The sequence below is a fragment of the Anomaloglossus baeobatrachus genome, unplaced genomic scaffold (assembly GCF_048569485.1).
Source record: "Anomaloglossus baeobatrachus isolate aAnoBae1 unplaced genomic scaffold, aAnoBae1.hap1 Scaffold_2573, whole genome shotgun sequence".
Classification (NCBI taxonomy): domain Eukaryota; kingdom Metazoa; phylum Chordata; class Amphibia; order Anura; family Aromobatidae; genus Anomaloglossus; species Anomaloglossus baeobatrachus.
The window spans coordinates 180,698-199,696 of NW_027442131.1; the positions used below are offsets into that span (position 1 = coordinate 180,698).

Genomic DNA, 18,999 nt, shown 5'->3' on the forward strand with positions numbered 1-18,999 from the left:
GCAGCAGCGCTATTGTGATGTCATCGGGGGGCATTGTGACAAGCCGCCAGTGTTCCGTCTCTTCATGTTGTGCACAGTTCAAACGGAAAATACATCAACAGGCAGACTACAGAAAAGCTTACTATCAAAGGTTAGAGGGGGGCTTTCTCAGAGGGCTTTTTACAGTTTTTCTATTCCCAATTAGCCGTTTAAGTGTACTTATTGAAAGTAGTAATTCTTTCATAGGCCGCCCTTTCTTAGTATTTGACGTTCCTTATATTGCGGTATGAGGCTTCGCAGTAGGTTGCAAACATTCATCACCCATGACTGTCCCCAATTGAGCTCAGAAGCTCAATGTCTATCATGACCTCTCTTTTAGAATGTCCAAGAGCAAGCAAACTATTCCTCCAGGAGAGGGCGCCAACAGACTACTAAAGAGATCATCATTACTCAAAGAAAACCCCAAAAACCAATGCATGATAGGAATAAACAGGTAACTTTCTTTGGAGTGGAAGCGGAGAGATCGCACCAGATGCCAATTCTAGATGTTATCACACCTGTGGTCACTGCAGCAGCAGGTGAATCCACTTTGTCCAAAAGGGATCTATTCCATTCAATTGCAAATGATCTAGATAAGACAGAGAACTGCAGCACGGGGACATAGCCGAGTTGGTCAGGTTGAGTGGTGATGAGTTTGCTATTTGGATGAATAAAGAAAGTCAAAAGTGTGAAAGATAAAAAACAAAAGGAGGAAGTGTGAAAAGTGAATGGGCCAAATTGAGGTGCATATGAAGACGTATGCTTTCTTCCAATTCATTAAATCGGGCTAATATGAATCAGGTGAATTGAGTTCTGCTTTTGGAAACTGGGTTAAGAAGGGGTGCACCGTTCCTGGAGGTACTGCAATACCAGGTCAATGCGTGGAGTGGACAGAGCAAGCTCTTTTTCCATCTCCCTGTTCTAAAAATCCATTTAATATATGGTCCCCAGATAGGGGACGTATCAGATATTAAACTGATAAGAACAGATACTACACTTGATCTTAGCCAAAAGGCCGAGAAGCGATAACCAGAATTGGTTTGGGCCTCGAGTGGCACCCTGGCCTATGCCGGACACATCTTAGGGAGAGAGAGCGAGAGGGAGACAAACCCACGCCTACACAAGACATTTTGTCACCCAAGCCAACCCTTGAAAAGGCTGCTTTGCAGAGCCAAAACAAGAAGAATGGTGCGTTTTGCAGCCGCCGCCCACTGCAATGAATCTGAATAACTCCTCCTTTAGGGCGCAAGCAACTCCCCTCCCCCTTGCAGTCTTTCCAATTCACGATACAAAAAGACGGACAGGACAGGTTGCCTGACTTTCCGTCACTGCCACCCTTTGCCATCCTTACCCGTAGAAAGCCCTTTCATCATCCCCAAACCCTAATCTTTTCCCTTTCCTTCCCAGCCCCCAAACCCTGCCCTCTGTACCTTTCTCACCACCCGCTTCCCTTCTCCTGTCATCCCCCTACCACCCGGGAAAAAAAGAGATTGCCCCCTCCTTCCACTAGCCCACCCTCCCACCCAAAGAACAACTTCTTCTGCGCAGCTTGTTTTCTAGGCAGCAGCGCTATTGTGATGTCATCGGGGGGCATTGTGACAAGCCGCCAGTGTTCCGTCTCTTCATGTTGTGCACAGTTCAAACGGAAAATACATCAACAGGCAGACTACAGAAAAGCTTACTATCAAAGGTTAGAGGGGGGCTTTCTCAGAGGGCTTTTTACAGTTTTTCTATTCCCAATTAGCCGTTTAAGTGTACTTATTGAAAGTAGTAATTCTTTCATAGGCCGCCCTTTCTTAGTATTTGACGTTCCTTATATTGCGGTATGAGGCTTCGCAGTAGGTTGCAAACATTCATCACCCATGACTGTCCCCAATTGAGCTCAGAAGCTCAATGTCTATCATGACCTCTCTTTTAGAATGTCCAAGAGCAAGCAAACTATTCCTCCAGGAGAGGGCGCCAACAGACTACTAAAGAGATCATCATTACTCAAAGAAAACCCCAAAAACCAATGCATGATAGGAATAAACAGGTAACTTTCTTTGGAGTGGAAGCGGAGAGATCGCACCAGATGCCAATTCTAGATGTTATCACACCTGTGGTCACTGCAGCAGCAGGTGAATCCACTTTGTCCAAAAGGGATCTATTCCATTCAATTGCAAATGATCTAGATAAGACAGAGAACTGCAGCACGGGGACATAGCCGAGTTGGTCAGGTTGAGTGGTGATGAGTTTGCTATTTGGATGAATAAAGAAAGTCAAAAGTGTGAAAGATAAAAAACAAAAGGAGGAAGTGTGAAAAGTGAATGGGCCAAATTGAGGTGCATATGAAGACGTATGCTTTCTTCCAATTCATTAAATCGGGCTAATATGAATCAGGTGAATTGAGTTCTGCTTTTGGAAACTGGGTTAAGAAGGGGTGCACCGTTCCTGGAGGTACTGCAATACCAGGTCAATGCGTGGAGTGGACAGAGCAAGCTCTTTTTCCATCTCCCTGTTCTAAAAATCCATTTAATATATGGTCCCCAGATAGGGGACGTATCAGATATTAAACTGATAAGAACAGATACTACACTTGATCTTAGCCAAAAGGCCGAGAAGCGATAACCAGAATTGGTTTGGGCCTCGAGTGGCACCCTGGCCTATGCCGGACACATCTTAGGGAGAGAGAGCGAGAGGGAGACAAACCCACGCCTACACAAGACATTTTGTCACCCAAGCCAACCCTTGAAAAGGCTGCTTTGCAGAGCCAAAACAAGAAGAATGGTGCGTTTTGCAGCCGCCGCCCACTGCAATGAATCTGAATAACTCCTCCTTTAGGGCGCAAGCAACTCCCCTCCCCCTTGCAGTCTTTCCAATTCACGATACAAAAAGACGGACAGGACAGGTTGCCTGACTTTCCGTCACTGCCACCCTTTGCCATCCTTACCCGTAGAAAGCCCTTTCATCATCCCCAAACCCTAATCTTTTCCCTTTCCTTCCCAGCCCCCAAACCCTGCCCTCTGTACCTTTCTCACCACCCGCTTCCCTTCTCCTGTCATCCCCCTACCACCCGGGAAAAAAAGAGATTGCCCCCTCCTTCCACTAGCCCACCCTCCCACCCAAAGAACAACTTCTTCTGCGCAGCTTGTTTTCTAGGCAGCAGCGCTATTGTGATGTCATCGGGGGGCATTGTGACAAGCCGCCAGTGTTCCGTCTCTTCATGTTGTGCACAGTTCAAACGGAAAATACATCAACAGGCAGACTACAGAAAAGCTTACTATCAAAGGTTAGAGGGGGGCTTTCTCAGAGGGCTTTTTACAGTTTTTCTATTCCCAATTAGCCGTTTAAGTGTACTTATTGAAAGTAGTAATTCTTTCATAGGCCGCCCTTTCTTAGTATTTGACGTTCCTTATATTGCGGTATGAGGCTTCGCAGTAGGTTGCAAACATTCATCACCCATGACTGTCCCCAATTGAGCTCAGAAGCTCAATGTCTATCATGACCTCTCTTTTAGAATGTCCAAGAGCAAGCAAACTATTCCTCCAGGAGAGGGCGCCAACAGACTACTAAAGAGATCATCATTACTCAAAGAAAACCCCAAAAACCAATGCATGATAGGAATAAACAGGTAACTTTCTTTGGAGTGGAAGCGGAGAGATCGCACCAGATGCCAATTCTAGATGTTATCACACCTGTGGTCACTGCAGCAGCAGGTGAATCCACTTTGTCCAAAAGGGATCTATTCCATTCAATTGCAAATGATCTAGATAAGACAGAGAACTGCAGCACGGGGACATAGCCGAGTTGGTCAGGTTGAGTGGTGATGAGTTTGCTATTTGGATGAATAAAGAAAGTCAAAAGTGTGAAAGATAAAAAACAAAAGGAGGAAGTGTGAAAAGTGAATGGGCCAAATTGAGGTGCATATGAAGACGTATGCTTTCTTCCAATTCATTAAATCGGGCTAATATGAATCAGGTGAATTGAGTTCTGCTTTTGGAAACTGGGTTAAGAAGGGGTGCACCGTTCCTGGAGGTACTGCAATACCAGGTCAATGCGTGGAGTGGACAGAGCAAGCTCTTTTTCCATCTCCCTGTTCTAAAAATCCATTTAATATATGGTCCCCAGATAGGGGACGTATCAGATATTAAACTGATAAGAACAGATACTACACTTGATCTTAGCCAAAAGGCCGAGAAGCGATAACCAGAATTGGTTTGGGCCTCGAGTGGCACCCTGGCCTATGCCGGACACATCTTAGGGAGAGAGAGCGAGAGGGAGACAAACCCACGCCTACACAAGACATTTTGTCACCCAAGCCAACCCTTGAAAAGGCTGCTTTGCAGAGCCAAAACAAGAAGAATGGTGCGTTTTGCAGCCGCCGCCCACTGCAATGAATCTGAATAACTCCTCCTTTAGGGCGCAAGCAACTCCCCTCCCCCTTGCAGTCTTTCCAATTCACGATACAAAAAGACGGACAGGACAGGTTGCCTGACTTTCCGTCACTGCCACCCTTTGCCATCCTTACCCGTAGAAAGCCCTTTCATCATCCCCAAACCCTAATCTTTTCCCTTTCCTTCCCAGCCCCCAAACCCTGCCCTCTGTACCTTTCTCACCACCCGCTTCCCTTCTCCTGTCATCCCCCTACCACCCGGGAAAAAAAGAGATTGCCCCCTCCTTCCACTAGCCCACCCTCCCACCCAAAGAACAACTTCTTCTGCGCAGCTTGTTTTCTAGGCAGCAGCGCTATTGTGATGTCATCGGGGGGCATTGTGACAAGCCGCCAGTGTTCCGTCTCTTCATGTTGTGCACAGTTCAAACGGAAAATACATCAACAGGCAGACTACAGAAAAGCTTACTATCAAAGGTTAGAGGGGGGCTTTCTCAGAGGGCTTTTTACAGTTTTTCTATTCCCAATTAGCCGTTTAAGTGTACTTATTGAAAGTAGTAATTCTTTCATAGGCCGCCCTTTCTTAGTATTTGACGTTCCTTATATTGCGGTATGAGGCTTCGCAGTAGGTTGCAAACATTCATCACCCATGACTGTCCCCAATTGAGCTCAGAAGCTCAATGTCTATCATGACCTCTCTTTTAGAATGTCCAAGAGCAAGCAAACTATTCCTCCAGGAGAGGGCGCCAACAGACTACTAAAGAGATCATCATTACTCAAAGAAAACCCCAAAAACCAATGCATGATAGGAATAAACAGGTAACTTTCTTTGGAGTGGAAGCGGAGAGATCGCACCAGATGCCAATTCTAGATGTTATCACACCTGTGGTCACTGCAGCAGCAGGTGAATCCACTTTGTCCAAAAGGGATCTATTCCATTCAATTGCAAATGATCTAGATAAGACAGAGAACTGCAGCACGGGGACATAGCCGAGTTGGTCAGGTTGAGTGGTGATGAGTTTGCTATTTGGATGAATAAAGAAAGTCAAAAGTGTGAAAGATAAAAAACAAAAGGAGGAAGTGTGAAAAGTGAATGGGCCAAATTGAGGTGCATATGAAGACGTATGCTTTCTTCCAATTCATTAAATCGGGCTAATATGAATCAGGTGAATTGAGTTCTGCTTTTGGAAACTGGGTTAAGAAGGGGTGCACCGTTCCTGGAGGTACTGCAATACCAGGTCAATGCGTGGAGTGGACAGAGCAAGCTCTTTTTCCATCTCCCTGTTCTAAAAATCCATTTAATATATGGTCCCCAGATAGGGGACGTATCAGATATTAAACTGATAAGAACAGATACTACACTTGATCTTAGCCAAAAGGCCGAGAAGCGATAACCAGAATTGGTTTGGGCCTCGAGTGGCACCCTGGCCTATGCCGGACACATCTTAGGGAGAGAGAGCGAGAGGGAGACAAACCCACGCCTACACAAGACATTTTGTCACCCAAGCCAACCCTTGAAAAGGCTGCTTTGCAGAGCCAAAACAAGAAGAATGGTGCGTTTTGCAGCCGCCGCCCACTGCAATGAATCTGAATAACTCCTCCTTTAGGGCGCAAGCAACTCCCCTCCCCCTTGCAGTCTTTCCAATTCACGATACAAAAAGACGGACAGGACAGGTTGCCTGACTTTCCGTCACTGCCACCCTTTGCCATCCTTACCCGTAGAAAGCCCTTTCATCATCCCCAAACCCTAATCTTTTCCCTTTCCTTCCCAGCCCCCAAACCCTGCCCTCTGTACCTTTCTCACCACCCGCTTCCCTTCTCCTGTCATCCCCCTACCACCCGGGAAAAAAAGAGATTGCCCCCTCCTTCCACTAGCCCACCCTCCCACCCAAAGAACAACTTCTTCTGCGCAGCTTGTTTTCTAGGCAGCAGCGCTATTGTGATGTCATCGGGGGGCATTGTGACAAGCCGCCAGTGTTCCGTCTCTTCATGTTGTGCACAGTTCAAACGGAAAATACATCAACAGGCAGACTACAGAAAAGCTTACTATCAAAGGTTAGAGGGGGGCTTTCTCAGAGGGCTTTTTACAGTTTTTCTATTCCCAATTAGCCGTTTAAGTGTACTTATTGAAAGTAGTAATTCTTTCATAGGCCGCCCTTTCTTAGTATTTGACGTTCCTTATATTGCGGTATGAGGCTTCGCAGTAGGTTGCAAACATTCATCACCCATGACTGTCCCCAATTGAGCTCAGAAGCTCAATGTCTATCATGACCTCTCTTTTAGAATGTCCAAGAGCAAGCAAACTATTCCTCCAGGAGAGGGCGCCAACAGACTACTAAAGAGATCATCATTACTCAAAGAAAACCCCAAAAACCAATGCATGATAGGAATAAACAGGTAACTTTCTTTGGAGTGGAAGCGGAGAGATCGCACCAGATGCCAATTCTAGATGTTATCACACCTGTGGTCACTGCAGCAGCAGGTGAATCCACTTTGTCCAAAAGGGATCTATTCCATTCAATTGCAAATGATCTAGATAAGACAGAGAACTGCAGCACGGGGACATAGCCGAGTTGGTCAGGTTGAGTGGTGATGAGTTTGCTATTTGGATGAATAAAGAAAGTCAAAAGTGTGAAAGATAAAAAACAAAAGGAGGAAGTGTGAAAAGTGAATGGGCCAAATTGAGGTGCATATGAAGACGTATGCTTTCTTCCAATTCATTAAATCGGGCTAATATGAATCAGGTGAATTGAGTTCTGCTTTTGGAAACTGGGTTAAGAAGGGGTGCACCGTTCCTGGAGGTACTGCAATACCAGGTCAATGCGTGGAGTGGACAGAGCAAGCTCTTTTTCCATCTCCCTGTTCTAAAAATCCATTTAATATATGGTCCCCAGATAGGGGACGTATCAGATATTAAACTGATAAGAACAGATACTACACTTGATCTTAGCCAAAAGGCCGAGAAGCGATAACCAGAATTGGTTTGGGCCTCGAGTGGCACCCTGGCCTATGCCGGACACATCTTAGGGAGAGAGAGCGAGAGGGAGACAAACCCACGCCTACACAAGACATTTTGTCACCCAAGCCAACCCTTGAAAAGGCTGCTTTGCAGAGCCAAAACAAGAAGAATGGTGCGTTTTGCAGCCGCCGCCCACTGCAATGAATCTGAATAACTCCTCCTTTAGGGCGCAAGCAACTCCCCTCCCCCTTGCAGTCTTTCCAATTCACGATACAAAAAGACGGACAGGACAGGTTGCCTGACTTTCCGTCACTGCCACCCTTTGCCATCCTTACCCGTAGAAAGCCCTTTCATCATCCCCAAACCCTAATCTTTTCCCTTTCCTTCCCAGCCCCCAAACCCTGCCCTCTGTACCTTTCTCACCACCCGCTTCCCTTCTCCTGTCATCCCCCTACCACCCGGGAAAAAAAGAGATTGCCCCCTCCTTCCACTAGCCCACCCTCCCACCCAAAGAACAACTTCTTCTGCGCAGCTTGTTTTCTAGGCAGCAGCGCTATTGTGATGTCATCGGGGGGCATTGTGACAAGCCGCCAGTGTTCCGTCTCTTCATGTTGTGCACAGTTCAAACGGAAAATACATCAACAGGCAGACTACAGAAAAGCTTACTATCAAAGGTTAGAGGGGGGCTTTCTCAGAGGGCTTTTTACAGTTTTTCTATTCCCAATTAGCCGTTTAAGTGTACTTATTGAAAGTAGTAATTCTTTCATAGGCCGCCCTTTCTTAGTATTTGACGTTCCTTATATTGCGGTATGAGGCTTCGCAGTAGGTTGCAAACATTCATCACCCATGACTGTCCCCAATTGAGCTCAGAAGCTCAATGTCTATCATGACCTCTCTTTTAGAATGTCCAAGAGCAAGCAAACTATTCCTCCAGGAGAGGGCGCCAACAGACTACTAAAGAGATCATCATTACTCAAAGAAAACCCCAAAAACCAATGCATGATAGGAATAAACAGGTAACTTTCTTTGGAGTGGAAGCGGAGAGATCGCACCAGATGCCAATTCTAGATGTTATCACACCTGTGGTCACTGCAGCAGCAGGTGAATCCACTTTGTCCAAAAGGGATCTATTCCATTCAATTGCAAATGATCTAGATAAGACAGAGAACTGCAGCACGGGGACATAGCCGAGTTGGTCAGGTTGAGTGGTGATGAGTTTGCTATTTGGATGAATAAAGAAAGTCAAAAGTGTGAAAGATAAAAAACAAAAGGAGGAAGTGTGAAAAGTGAATGGGCCAAATTGAGGTGCATATGAAGACGTATGCTTTCTTCCAATTCATTAAATCGGGCTAATATGAATCAGGTGAATTGAGTTCTGCTTTTGGAAACTGGGTTAAGAAGGGGTGCACCGTTCCTGGAGGTACTGCAATACCAGGTCAATGCGTGGAGTGGACAGAGCAAGCTCTTTTTCCATCTCCCTGTTCTAAAAATCCATTTAATATATGGTCCCCAGATAGGGGACGTATCAGATATTAAACTGATAAGAACAGATACTACACTTGATCTTAGCCAAAAGGCCGAGAAGCGATAACCAGAATTGGTTTGGGCCTCGAGTGGCACCCTGGCCTATGCCGGACACATCTTAGGGAGAGAGAGCGAGAGGGAGACAAACCCACGCCTACACAAGACATTTTGTCACCCAAGCCAACCCTTGAAAAGGCTGCTTTGCAGAGCCAAAACAAGAAGAATGGTGCGTTTTGCAGCCGCCGCCCACTGCAATGAATCTGAATAACTCCTCCTTTAGGGCGCAAGCAACTCCCCTCCCCCTTGCAGTCTTTCCAATTCACGATACAAAAAGACGGACAGGACAGGTTGCCTGACTTTCCGTCACTGCCACCCTTTGCCATCCTTACCCGTAGAAAGCCCTTTCATCATCCCCAAACCCTAATCTTTTCCCTTTCCTTCCCAGCCCCCAAACCCTGCCCTCTGTACCTTTCTCACCACCCGCTTCCCTTCTCCTGTCATCCCCCTACCACCCGGGAAAAAAAGAGATTGCCCCCTCCTTCCACTAGCCCACCCTCCCACCCAAAGAACAACTTCTTCTGCGCAGCTTGTTTTCTAGGCAGCAGCGCTATTGTGATGTCATCGGGGGGCATTGTGACAAGCCGCCAGTGTTCCGTCTCTTCATGTTGTGCACAGTTCAAACGGAAAATACATCAACAGGCAGACTACAGAAAAGCTTACTATCAAAGGTTAGAGGGGGGCTTTCTCAGAGGGCTTTTTACAGTTTTTCTATTCCCAATTAGCCGTTTAAGTGTACTTATTGAAAGTAGTAATTCTTTCATAGGCCGCCCTTTCTTAGTATTTGACGTTCCTTATATTGCGGTATGAGGCTTCGCAGTAGGTTGCAAACATTCATCACCCATGACTGTCCCCAATTGAGCTCAGAAGCTCAATGTCTATCATGACCTCTCTTTTAGAATGTCCAAGAGCAAGCAAACTATTCCTCCAGGAGAGGGCGCCAACAGACTACTAAAGAGATCATCATTACTCAAAGAAAACCCCAAAAACCAATGCATGATAGGAATAAACAGGTAACTTTCTTTGGAGTGGAAGCGGAGAGATCGCACCAGATGCCAATTCTAGATGTTATCACACCTGTGGTCACTGCAGCAGCAGGTGAATCCACTTTGTCCAAAAGGGATCTATTCCATTCAATTGCAAATGATCTAGATAAGACAGAGAACTGCAGCACGGGGACATAGCCGAGTTGGTCAGGTTGAGTGGTGATGAGTTTGCTATTTGGATGAATAAAGAAAGTCAAAAGTGTGAAAGATAAAAAACAAAAGGAGGAAGTGTGAAAAGTGAATGGGCCAAATTGAGGTGCATATGAAGACGTATGCTTTCTTCCAATTCATTAAATCGGGCTAATATGAATCAGGTGAATTGAGTTCTGCTTTTGGAAACTGGGTTAAGAAGGGGTGCACCGTTCCTGGAGGTACTGCAATACCAGGTCAATGCGTGGAGTGGACAGAGCAAGCTCTTTTTCCATCTCCCTGTTCTAAAAATCCATTTAATATATGGTCCCCAGATAGGGGACGTATCAGATATTAAACTGATAAGAACAGATACTACACTTGATCTTAGCCAAAAGGCCGAGAAGCGATAACCAGAATTGGTTTGGGCCTCGAGTGGCACCCTGGCCTATGCCGGACACATCTTAGGGAGAGAGAGCGAGAGGGAGACAAACCCACGCCTACACAAGACATTTTGTCACCCAAGCCAACCCTTGAAAAGGCTGCTTTGCAGAGCCAAAACAAGAAGAATGGTGCGTTTTGCAGCCGCCGCCCACTGCAATGAATCTGAATAACTCCTCCTTTAGGGCGCAAGCAACTCCCCTCCCCCTTGCAGTCTTTCCAATTCACGATACAAAAAGACGGACAGGACAGGTTGCCTGACTTTCCGTCACTGCCACCCTTTGCCATCCTTACCCGTAGAAAGCCCTTTCATCATCCCCAAACCCTAATCTTTTCCCTTTCCTTCCCAGCCCCCAAACCCTGCCCTCTGTACCTTTCTCACCACCCGCTTCCCTTCTCCTGTCATCCCCCTACCACCCGGGAAAAAAAGAGATTGCCCCCTCCTTCCACTAGCCCACCCTCCCACCCAAAGAACAACTTCTTCTGCGCAGCTTGTTTTCTAGGCAGCAGCGCTATTGTGATGTCATCGGGGGGCATTGTGACAAGCCGCCAGTGTTCCGTCTCTTCATGTTGTGCACAGTTCAAACGGAAAATACATCAACAGGCAGACTACAGAAAAGCTTACTATCAAAGGTTAGAGGGGGGCTTTCTCAGAGGGCTTTTTACAGTTTTTCTATTCCCAATTAGCCGTTTAAGTGTACTTATTGAAAGTAGTAATTCTTTCATAGGCCGCCCTTTCTTAGTATTTGACGTTCCTTATATTGCGGTATGAGGCTTCGCAGTAGGTTGCAAACATTCATCACCCATGACTGTCCCCAATTGAGCTCAGAAGCTCAATGTCTATCATGACCTCTCTTTTAGAATGTCCAAGAGCAAGCAAACTATTCCTCCAGGAGAGGGCGCCAACAGACTACTAAAGAGATCATCATTACTCAAAGAAAACCCCAAAAACCAATGCATGATAGGAATAAACAGGTAACTTTCTTTGGAGTGGAAGCGGAGAGATCGCACCAGATGCCAATTCTAGATGTTATCACACCTGTGGTCACTGCAGCAGCAGGTGAATCCACTTTGTCCAAAAGGGATCTATTCCATTCAATTGCAAATGATCTAGATAAGACAGAGAACTGCAGCACGGGGACATAGCCGAGTTGGTCAGGTTGAGTGGTGATGAGTTTGCTATTTGGATGAATAAAGAAAGTCAAAAGTGTGAAAGATAAAAAACAAAAGGAGGAAGTGTGAAAAGTGAATGGGCCAAATTGAGGTGCATATGAAGACGTATGCTTTCTTCCAATTCATTAAATCGGGCTAATATGAATCAGGTGAATTGAGTTCTGCTTTTGGAAACTGGGTTAAGAAGGGGTGCACCGTTCCTGGAGGTACTGCAATACCAGGTCAATGCGTGGAGTGGACAGAGCAAGCTCTTTTTCCATCTCCCTGTTCTAAAAATCCATTTAATATATGGTCCCCAGATAGGGGACGTATCAGATATTAAACTGATAAGAACAGATACTACACTTGATCTTAGCCAAAAGGCCGAGAAGCGATAACCAGAATTGGTTTGGGCCTCGAGTGGCACCCTGGCCTATGCCGGACACATCTTAGGGAGAGAGAGCGAGAGGGAGACAAACCCACGCCTACACAAGACATTTTGTCACCCAAGCCAACCCTTGAAAAGGCTGCTTTGCAGAGCCAAAACAAGAAGAATGGTGCGTTTTGCAGCCGCCGCCCACTGCAATGAATCTGAATAACTCCTCCTTTAGGGCGCAAGCAACTCCCCTCCCCCTTGCAGTCTTTCCAATTCACGATACAAAAAGACGGACAGGACAGGTTGCCTGACTTTCCGTCACTGCCACCCTTTGCCATCCTTACCCGTAGAAAGCCCTTTCATCATCCCCAAACCCTAATCTTTTCCCTTTCCTTCCCAGCCCCCAAACCCTGCCCTCTGTACCTTTCTCACCACCCGCTTCCCTTCTCCTGTCATCCCCCTACCACCCGGGAAAAAAAGAGATTGCCCCCTCCTTCCACTAGCCCACCCTCCCACCCAAAGAACAACTTCTTCTGCGCAGCTTGTTTTCTAGGCAGCAGCGCTATTGTGATGTCATCGGGGGGCATTGTGACAAGCCGCCAGTGTTCCGTCTCTTCATGTTGTGCACAGTTCAAACGGAAAATACATCAACAGGCAGACTACAGAAAAGCTTACTATCAAAGGTTAGAGGGGGGCTTTCTCAGAGGGCTTTTTACAGTTTTTCTATTCCCAATTAGCCGTTTAAGTGTACTTATTGAAAGTAGTAATTCTTTCATAGGCCGCCCTTTCTTAGTATTTGACGTTCCTTATATTGCGGTATGAGGCTTCGCAGTAGGTTGCAAACATTCATCACCCATGACTGTCCCCAATTGAGCTCAGAAGCTCAATGTCTATCATGACCTCTCTTTTAGAATGTCCAAGAGCAAGCAAACTATTCCTCCAGGAGAGGGCGCCAACAGACTACTAAAGAGATCATCATTACTCAAAGAAAACCCCAAAAACCAATGCATGATAGGAATAAACAGGTAACTTTCTTTGGAGTGGAAGCGGAGAGATCGCACCAGATGCCAATTCTAGATGTTATCACACCTGTGGTCACTGCAGCAGCAGGTGAATCCACTTTGTCCAAAAGGGATCTATTCCATTCAATTGCAAATGATCTAGATAAGACAGAGAACTGCAGCACGGGGACATAGCCGAGTTGGTCAGGTTGAGTGGTGATGAGTTTGCTATTTGGATGAATAAAGAAAGTCAAAAGTGTGAAAGATAAAAAACAAAAGGAGGAAGTGTGAAAAGTGAATGGGCCAAATTGAGGTGCATATGAAGACGTATGCTTTCTTCCAATTCATTAAATCGGGCTAATATGAATCAGGTGAATTGAGTTCTGCTTTTGGAAACTGGGTTAAGAAGGGGTGCACCGTTCCTGGAGGTACTGCAATACCAGGTCAATGCGTGGAGTGGACAGAGCAAGCTCTTTTTCCATCTCCCTGTTCTAAAAATCCATTTAATATATGGTCCCCAGATAGGGGACGTATCAGATATTAAACTGATAAGAACAGATACTACACTTGATCTTAGCCAAAAGGCCGAGAAGCGATAACCAGAATTGGTTTGGGCCTCGAGTGGCACCCTGGCCTATGCCGGACACATCTTAGGGAGAGAGAGCGAGAGGGAGACAAACCCACGCCTACACAAGACATTTTGTCACCCAAGCCAACCCTTGAAAAGGCTGCTTTGCAGAGCCAAAACAAGAAGAATGGTGCGTTTTGCAGCCGCCGCCCACTGCAATGAATCTGAATAACTCCTCCTTTAGGGCGCAAGCAACTCCCCTCCCCCTTGCAGTCTTTCCAATTCACGATACAAAAAGACGGACAGGACAGGTTGCCTGACTTTCCGTCACTGCCACCCTTTGCCATCCTTACCCGTAGAAAGCCCTTTCATCATCCCCAAACCCTAATCTTTTCCCTTTCCTTCCCAGCCCCCAAACCCTGCCCTCTGTACCTTTCTCACCACCCGCTTCCCTTCTCCTGTCATCCCCCTACCACCCGGGAAAAAAAGAGATTGCCCCCTCCTTCCACTAGCCCACCCTCCCACCCAAAGAACAACTTCTTCTGCGCAGCTTGTTTTCTAGGCAGCAGCGCTATTGTGATGTCATCGGGGGGCATTGTGACAAGCCGCCAGTGTTCCGTCTCTTCATGTTGTGCACAGTTCAAACGGAAAATACATCAACAGGCAGACTACAGAAAAGCTTACTATCAAAGGTTAGAGGGGGGCTTTCTCAGAGGGCTTTTTACAGTTTTTCTATTCCCAATTAGCCGTTTAAGTGTACTTATTGAAAGTAGTAATTCTTTCATAGGCCGCCCTTTCTTAGTATTTGACGTTCCTTATATTGCGGTATGAGGCTTCGCAGTAGGTTGCAAACATTCATCACCCATGACTGTCCCCAATTGAGCTCAGAAGCTCAATGTCTATCATGACCTCTCTTTTAGAATGTCCAAGAGCAAGCAAACTATTCCTCCAGGAGAGGGCGCCAACAGACTACTAAAGAGATCATCATTACTCAAAGAAAACCCCAAAAACCAATGCATGATAGGAATAAACAGGTAACTTTCTTTGGAGTGGAAGCGGAGAGATCGCACCAGATGCCAATTCTAGATGTTATCACACCTGTGGTCACTGCAGCAGCAGGTGAATCCACTTTGTCCAAAAGGGATCTATTCCATTCAATTGCAAATGATCTAGATAAGACAGAGAACTGCAGCACGGGGACATAGCCGAGTTGGTCAGGTTGAGTGGTGATGAGTTTGCTATTTGGATGAATAAAGAAAGTCAAAAGTGTGAAAGATAAAAAACAAAAGGAGGAAGTGTGAAAAGTGAATGGGCCAAATTGAGGTGCATATGAAGACGTATGCTTTCTTCCAATTCATTAAATCGGGCTAATATGAATCAGGTGAATTGAGTTCTGCTTTTGGAAACTGGGTTAAGAAGGGGTGCACCGTTCCTGGAGGTACTGCAATACCAGGTCAATGCGTGGAGTGGACAGAGCAAGCTCTTTTTCCATCTCCCTGTTCTAAAAATCCATTTAATATATGGTCCCCAGATAGGGGACGTATCAGATATTAAACTGATAAGAACAGATTTTTGATTTAATGAAGCTTTCCAAAGCACCGCAAAAAATGCATGACCGAAGTCACACCAAAAACAGTGCAAAGGCTAGGATTCGTGTGGACCCCTCCGTGAGGAGAGGGTCCCCAAAAATCAACCCCGTCCCTCCGAGCCAGAAGGCCACAGCAAGGGTCAGGGATCTTCGGTGCTCCCCCAAGCCGAAGCCTGGTTGAGCCTTGTCGTTGCTCCCAGCGTCCACCCAGGCATCTTACCCAAGTGGAGTAGAGAGCTACTAGTTGTTGGTTTCGCAGCCGAAACTGCCCGGACCGTCAACCGGTGTTGGTTTCTCAGCCCAAGGCTAACCGGACCTCCAACCGGGTGTTGGTTTCTCAGCCGAAGCTGACCCGGACCTCCAACCGGGTGTTGGTTTCTCAGCCGAAGCTGACCCAGACCTCCAACCGGGTGTTGGTTTCTCAGCCGAAGCTGACCCGGACCTCCAACCGGGTGTTGGTTTCTCAGCCCAAAGCTGAACGGACCTCCGACCATGATTATAAAAATTTCCCTTCCTAGCCAGAAGGCCGGGATAGAGCAATATGCTCAGAAAGTATGAAAGGGCAAGGTACGGTGTGCTACAGAGCCCAAGGCTCGCCGGGGTCCCAAGCCAGCAAGCTCAGACTCACTCCAGGGTCGTCAGTCCTGGGGCACATTGCACCATAGCCCCCACACTTACTCAGTCTAATAGCCTCGATCCTGGTAGGGCCATGTTTTCCTCTAGATGAATATACTATACATCAAGAGTACTAGCAAGCGCAACCTTCCAGTGTGCATTGCATCTGCCGAGCCTCACAGATACTACACTTGATCTTAGCCAAAAGGCCGAGAAGCGATAACCAGAATTGGTTTGGGCCTCGAGTGGCACCCTGGCCTATGCCGGACACATCTTAGGGAGAGAGAGCGAGAGGGAGACAAACCCACGCCTACACAAGACATTTTGTCACCCAAGCCAACCCTTGAAAAGGCTGCTTTGCAGAGCCAAAACAAGAAGAATGGTGCGTTTTGCAGCCGCCGCCCACTGCAATGAATCTGAATAACTCCTCCTTTAGGGCGCAAGCAACTCCCCTCCCCCTTGCAGTCTTTCCAATTCACGATACAAAAAGACGGACAGGACAGGTTGCCTGACTTTCCGTCACTGCCACCCTTTGCCATCCTTACCCGTAGAAAGCCCTTTCATCATCCCCAAACCCTAATCTTTTCCCTTTCCTTCCCAGCCCCCAAACCCTGCCCTCTGTACCTTTCTCACCACCCGCTTCCCTTCTCCTGTCATCCCCCTACCACCCGGGAAAAAAAGAGATTGCCCCCTCCTTCCACTAGCCCACCCTCCCACCCAAAGAACAACTTCTTCTGCGCAGCTTGTTTTCTAGGCAGCAGCGCTATTGTGATGTCATCGGGGGGCATTGTGACAAGCCGCCAGTGTTCCGTCTCTTCATGTTGTGCACAGTTCAAACGGAAAATACATCAACAGGCAGACTACAGAAAAGCTTACTATCAAAGGTTAGAGGGGGGCTTTCTCAGAGGGCGTTTTACAGTTTTTCTATTCCCAATTAGCCGTTTAAGTGTACTTATTGAAAGTAGTAATTCTTTCATAGGCCGCCCTTTCTTAGTATTTGACGTTCCTTATATTGCGGTATGAGGCTTCGCAGTAGGTTGCAAACATTCATCACCCATGACTGTCCCCAATTGAGCTCAGAAGCTCAATGTCTATCATGACCTCTCTTTTAGAATGTCCAAGAGCAAGCAAACTATTCCTCCAGGAGAGGGCGCCAACAGACTACTAAAGAGATCATCATTACTCAAAGAAAACCCCAAAAACCAATGCATGATAGGAATAAACAGGTAACTTTCTTTGGAGTGGAAGCGGAGAGATCGCACCAGATGCCAATTCTAGATGTTATCACACCTGTGGTCACTGCAGCAGCAGGTGAATCCACTTTGTCCAAAAGGGATCTATTCCATTCAATTGCAAATGATCTAGATAAGACAGAGAACTGCAGCACGGGGACATAGCCGAGTTGGTCAGGTTGAGTGGTGATGAGTTTGCTATTTGGATGAATAAAGAAAGTCAAAAGTGTGAAAGATAAAAAACAAAAGGAGGAAGTGTGAAAAGTGAATGGGCCAAATTGAGGTGCATATGAAGACGTATGCTTTCTTCCAATTCATTAAATCGGGCTAATATGAATCAGGTGAATTGAGTTCTGCTTTTGGAAACTGGGTTAAGAAGGGGTGCACCGTTCCTGGAGGTACTGCAATACCAGGTCAATGCGTGGAGTGGACAGAGCAAGCTCTTTTTCCATCTCCCTGTTCTAAAAATCCATTTAATATATGGTCCCCAGATAGGGGACGTATCAGATATTAAACTGATAAGAACAGATACTACACTTGATCTTAGCCAAAAGGCCGAGAAGCGATAACCAGAATTGGTTTGGGCCTCGAGTGGCACCCTGGCCTATGCCGGACACATCTTAGGGAGAGAGAGCGAGAGGGAGACAAACCCACGCCTACACAAGACATTTTGTCACCCAAGCCAACCCTTGAAAAGGCTGCTTTGCAGAGCCAAAACAAGAAGAATGGTGCGTTTTGCAGCCGCCGCCCACTGCAATGAATCTGAATAACTCCTCCTTTAGGGCGCAAGCAACTCCCCTCCCCCTTGCAGTCTTTCCAATTCACGATACAAAAAGACGGACAGGACAGGTTGCCTGACTTTCCGTCACTGCCACCCTTTGCCATCCTTACCCGTAGAAAGCCCTTTCATCATCCCCAAACCCTAATCTTTTCCCTTTCCTTCCCAGCCCCCAAACCCTGCCCTCTGTACCTTTCTCACCACCCGCTTCCCTTCTCCTGTCATCCCCCTACCACCCGGGAAAAAAAGAGATTGCCCCCTCCTTCCACTAGCCCACCCTCCCACCCAAAGAACAACTTCTTCTGCGCAGCTTGTTTTCTAGGCAGCAGCGCTATTGTGATGTCATCGGGGGGCATTGTGACAAGCCGCCAGTGTTCCGTCTCTTCATGTTGTGCACAGTTCAAACGGAAAATACATCAACAGGCAGACTACAGAAAAGCTTACTATCAAAGGTTAGAGGGGGGCTTTCTCAGAGGGCGTTTTACAGTTTTTCTATTCCCAATTAGCCGTTTAAGTGTACTTATTGAAAGTAGTAATTCTTTCATAGGCCGCCCTTTCTTAGTATTTGACGTTCCTTATATTGCGGTATGAGGCTTCGCAGTAGGTTGCAAACATTCATCACCCATGACTGTCCCCAATTGAGCTCAGAAGCTCAATGTCTATCATGACCTCTCTTTTAGAATGTCCAAGAGCAAGCAAACTATTCCTCCAGGAGAGGGCGCCAACAGACTACTAAAGAGATCATCATTACTCAAAGAAAACCCCAAAAACCAATGCATGATAGGAATAAACAGGTAACTTTCTTTGGAGTGGAAGCGGAGAGATCGCACCAGATGCCAATTCTAGATGTTATCACACCTGTGGTCACTGCAGCAGCAGGTGAATCCACTTTGTCCAAAAGGGATCTATTCCATTCAATTGCAAATGATCTAGATAAGACAGAGAACTGCAGCACGGGGACATAGCCGAGTTGGTCAGGTTGAGTGGTGATGAGTTTGCTATTTGGATGAATAAAGAAAGTCAAAAGTGTGAAAGATAAAAAACAAAAGGAGGAAGTGTGAAAAGTGAATGGGCCAAATTGAGGTGCATATGAAGACGTATGCTTTCTTCCAATTCATTAAATCGGGCTAATATGAATCAGGTGAA

General features: G+C 46.5%; 11 non-coding genes and 1 pseudogene across 11 annotated transcripts; all 12 read right to left on the reverse strand.

The window, feature by feature from the left end:
- Positions 1–854: 854 nt before the first annotated feature.
- On the reverse strand, positions 855–1,045 carry LOC142263350 (U2 spliceosomal RNA). Its single transcript, XR_012730442.1, has one exon. It is a non-coding gene; the product is annotated as a U2 spliceosomal RNA (small nuclear RNA).
- A 1,387-nt stretch (positions 1,046–2,432) lies between these two features.
- LOC142263351 (U2 spliceosomal RNA) lies at positions 2,433–2,623 on the reverse strand. Its single transcript, XR_012730443.1, has one exon. It is a non-coding gene; the product is annotated as a U2 spliceosomal RNA (small nuclear RNA).
- A 1,387-nt stretch (positions 2,624–4,010) lies between these two features.
- On the reverse strand, positions 4,011–4,201 carry LOC142263352 (U2 spliceosomal RNA). Its single transcript, XR_012730444.1, has one exon. It is a non-coding gene; the product is annotated as a U2 spliceosomal RNA (small nuclear RNA).
- Positions 4,202–5,588: 1,387 nt separating this feature from the next.
- LOC142263353 (U2 spliceosomal RNA) lies at positions 5,589–5,779 on the reverse strand. The gene has a single exon (XR_012730445.1). It is a non-coding gene; the product is annotated as a U2 spliceosomal RNA (small nuclear RNA).
- Positions 5,780–7,166: 1,387 nt separating this feature from the next.
- On the reverse strand, positions 7,167–7,357 carry LOC142263354 (U2 spliceosomal RNA). The gene has a single exon (XR_012730446.1). It is a non-coding gene; the product is annotated as a U2 spliceosomal RNA (small nuclear RNA).
- A 1,387-nt stretch (positions 7,358–8,744) lies between these two features.
- LOC142263356 (U2 spliceosomal RNA) lies at positions 8,745–8,935 on the reverse strand. Its single transcript, XR_012730447.1, has one exon. It is a non-coding gene; the product is annotated as a U2 spliceosomal RNA (small nuclear RNA).
- Positions 8,936–10,322: 1,387 nt separating this feature from the next.
- LOC142263357 (U2 spliceosomal RNA) lies at positions 10,323–10,513 on the reverse strand. Its single transcript, XR_012730448.1, has one exon. It is a non-coding gene; the product is annotated as a U2 spliceosomal RNA (small nuclear RNA).
- A 1,387-nt stretch (positions 10,514–11,900) lies between these two features.
- On the reverse strand, positions 11,901–12,091 carry LOC142263358 (U2 spliceosomal RNA). The gene has a single exon (XR_012730449.1). It is a non-coding gene; the product is annotated as a U2 spliceosomal RNA (small nuclear RNA).
- Positions 12,092–13,478: 1,387 nt separating this feature from the next.
- Positions 13,479–13,669, reverse strand: LOC142263359 (U2 spliceosomal RNA). Its single transcript, XR_012730450.1, has one exon. It is a non-coding gene; the product is annotated as a U2 spliceosomal RNA (small nuclear RNA).
- Positions 13,670–15,056: 1,387 nt separating this feature from the next.
- LOC142263374 (U2 spliceosomal RNA) lies at positions 15,057–15,249 on the reverse strand. Its single transcript, XR_012730464.1, has one exon. It is a non-coding gene; the product is annotated as a U2 spliceosomal RNA (small nuclear RNA).
- A 688-nt stretch (positions 15,250–15,937) lies between these two features.
- On the reverse strand, positions 15,938–16,064 carry LOC142263383 (U2 spliceosomal RNA; annotated as a pseudogene).
- A 1,387-nt stretch (positions 16,065–17,451) lies between these two features.
- On the reverse strand, positions 17,452–17,642 carry LOC142263361 (U2 spliceosomal RNA). The gene has a single exon (XR_012730452.1). It is a non-coding gene; the product is annotated as a U2 spliceosomal RNA (small nuclear RNA).
- Between the last annotated feature and the right edge of the window lie 1,357 nt (positions 17,643–18,999).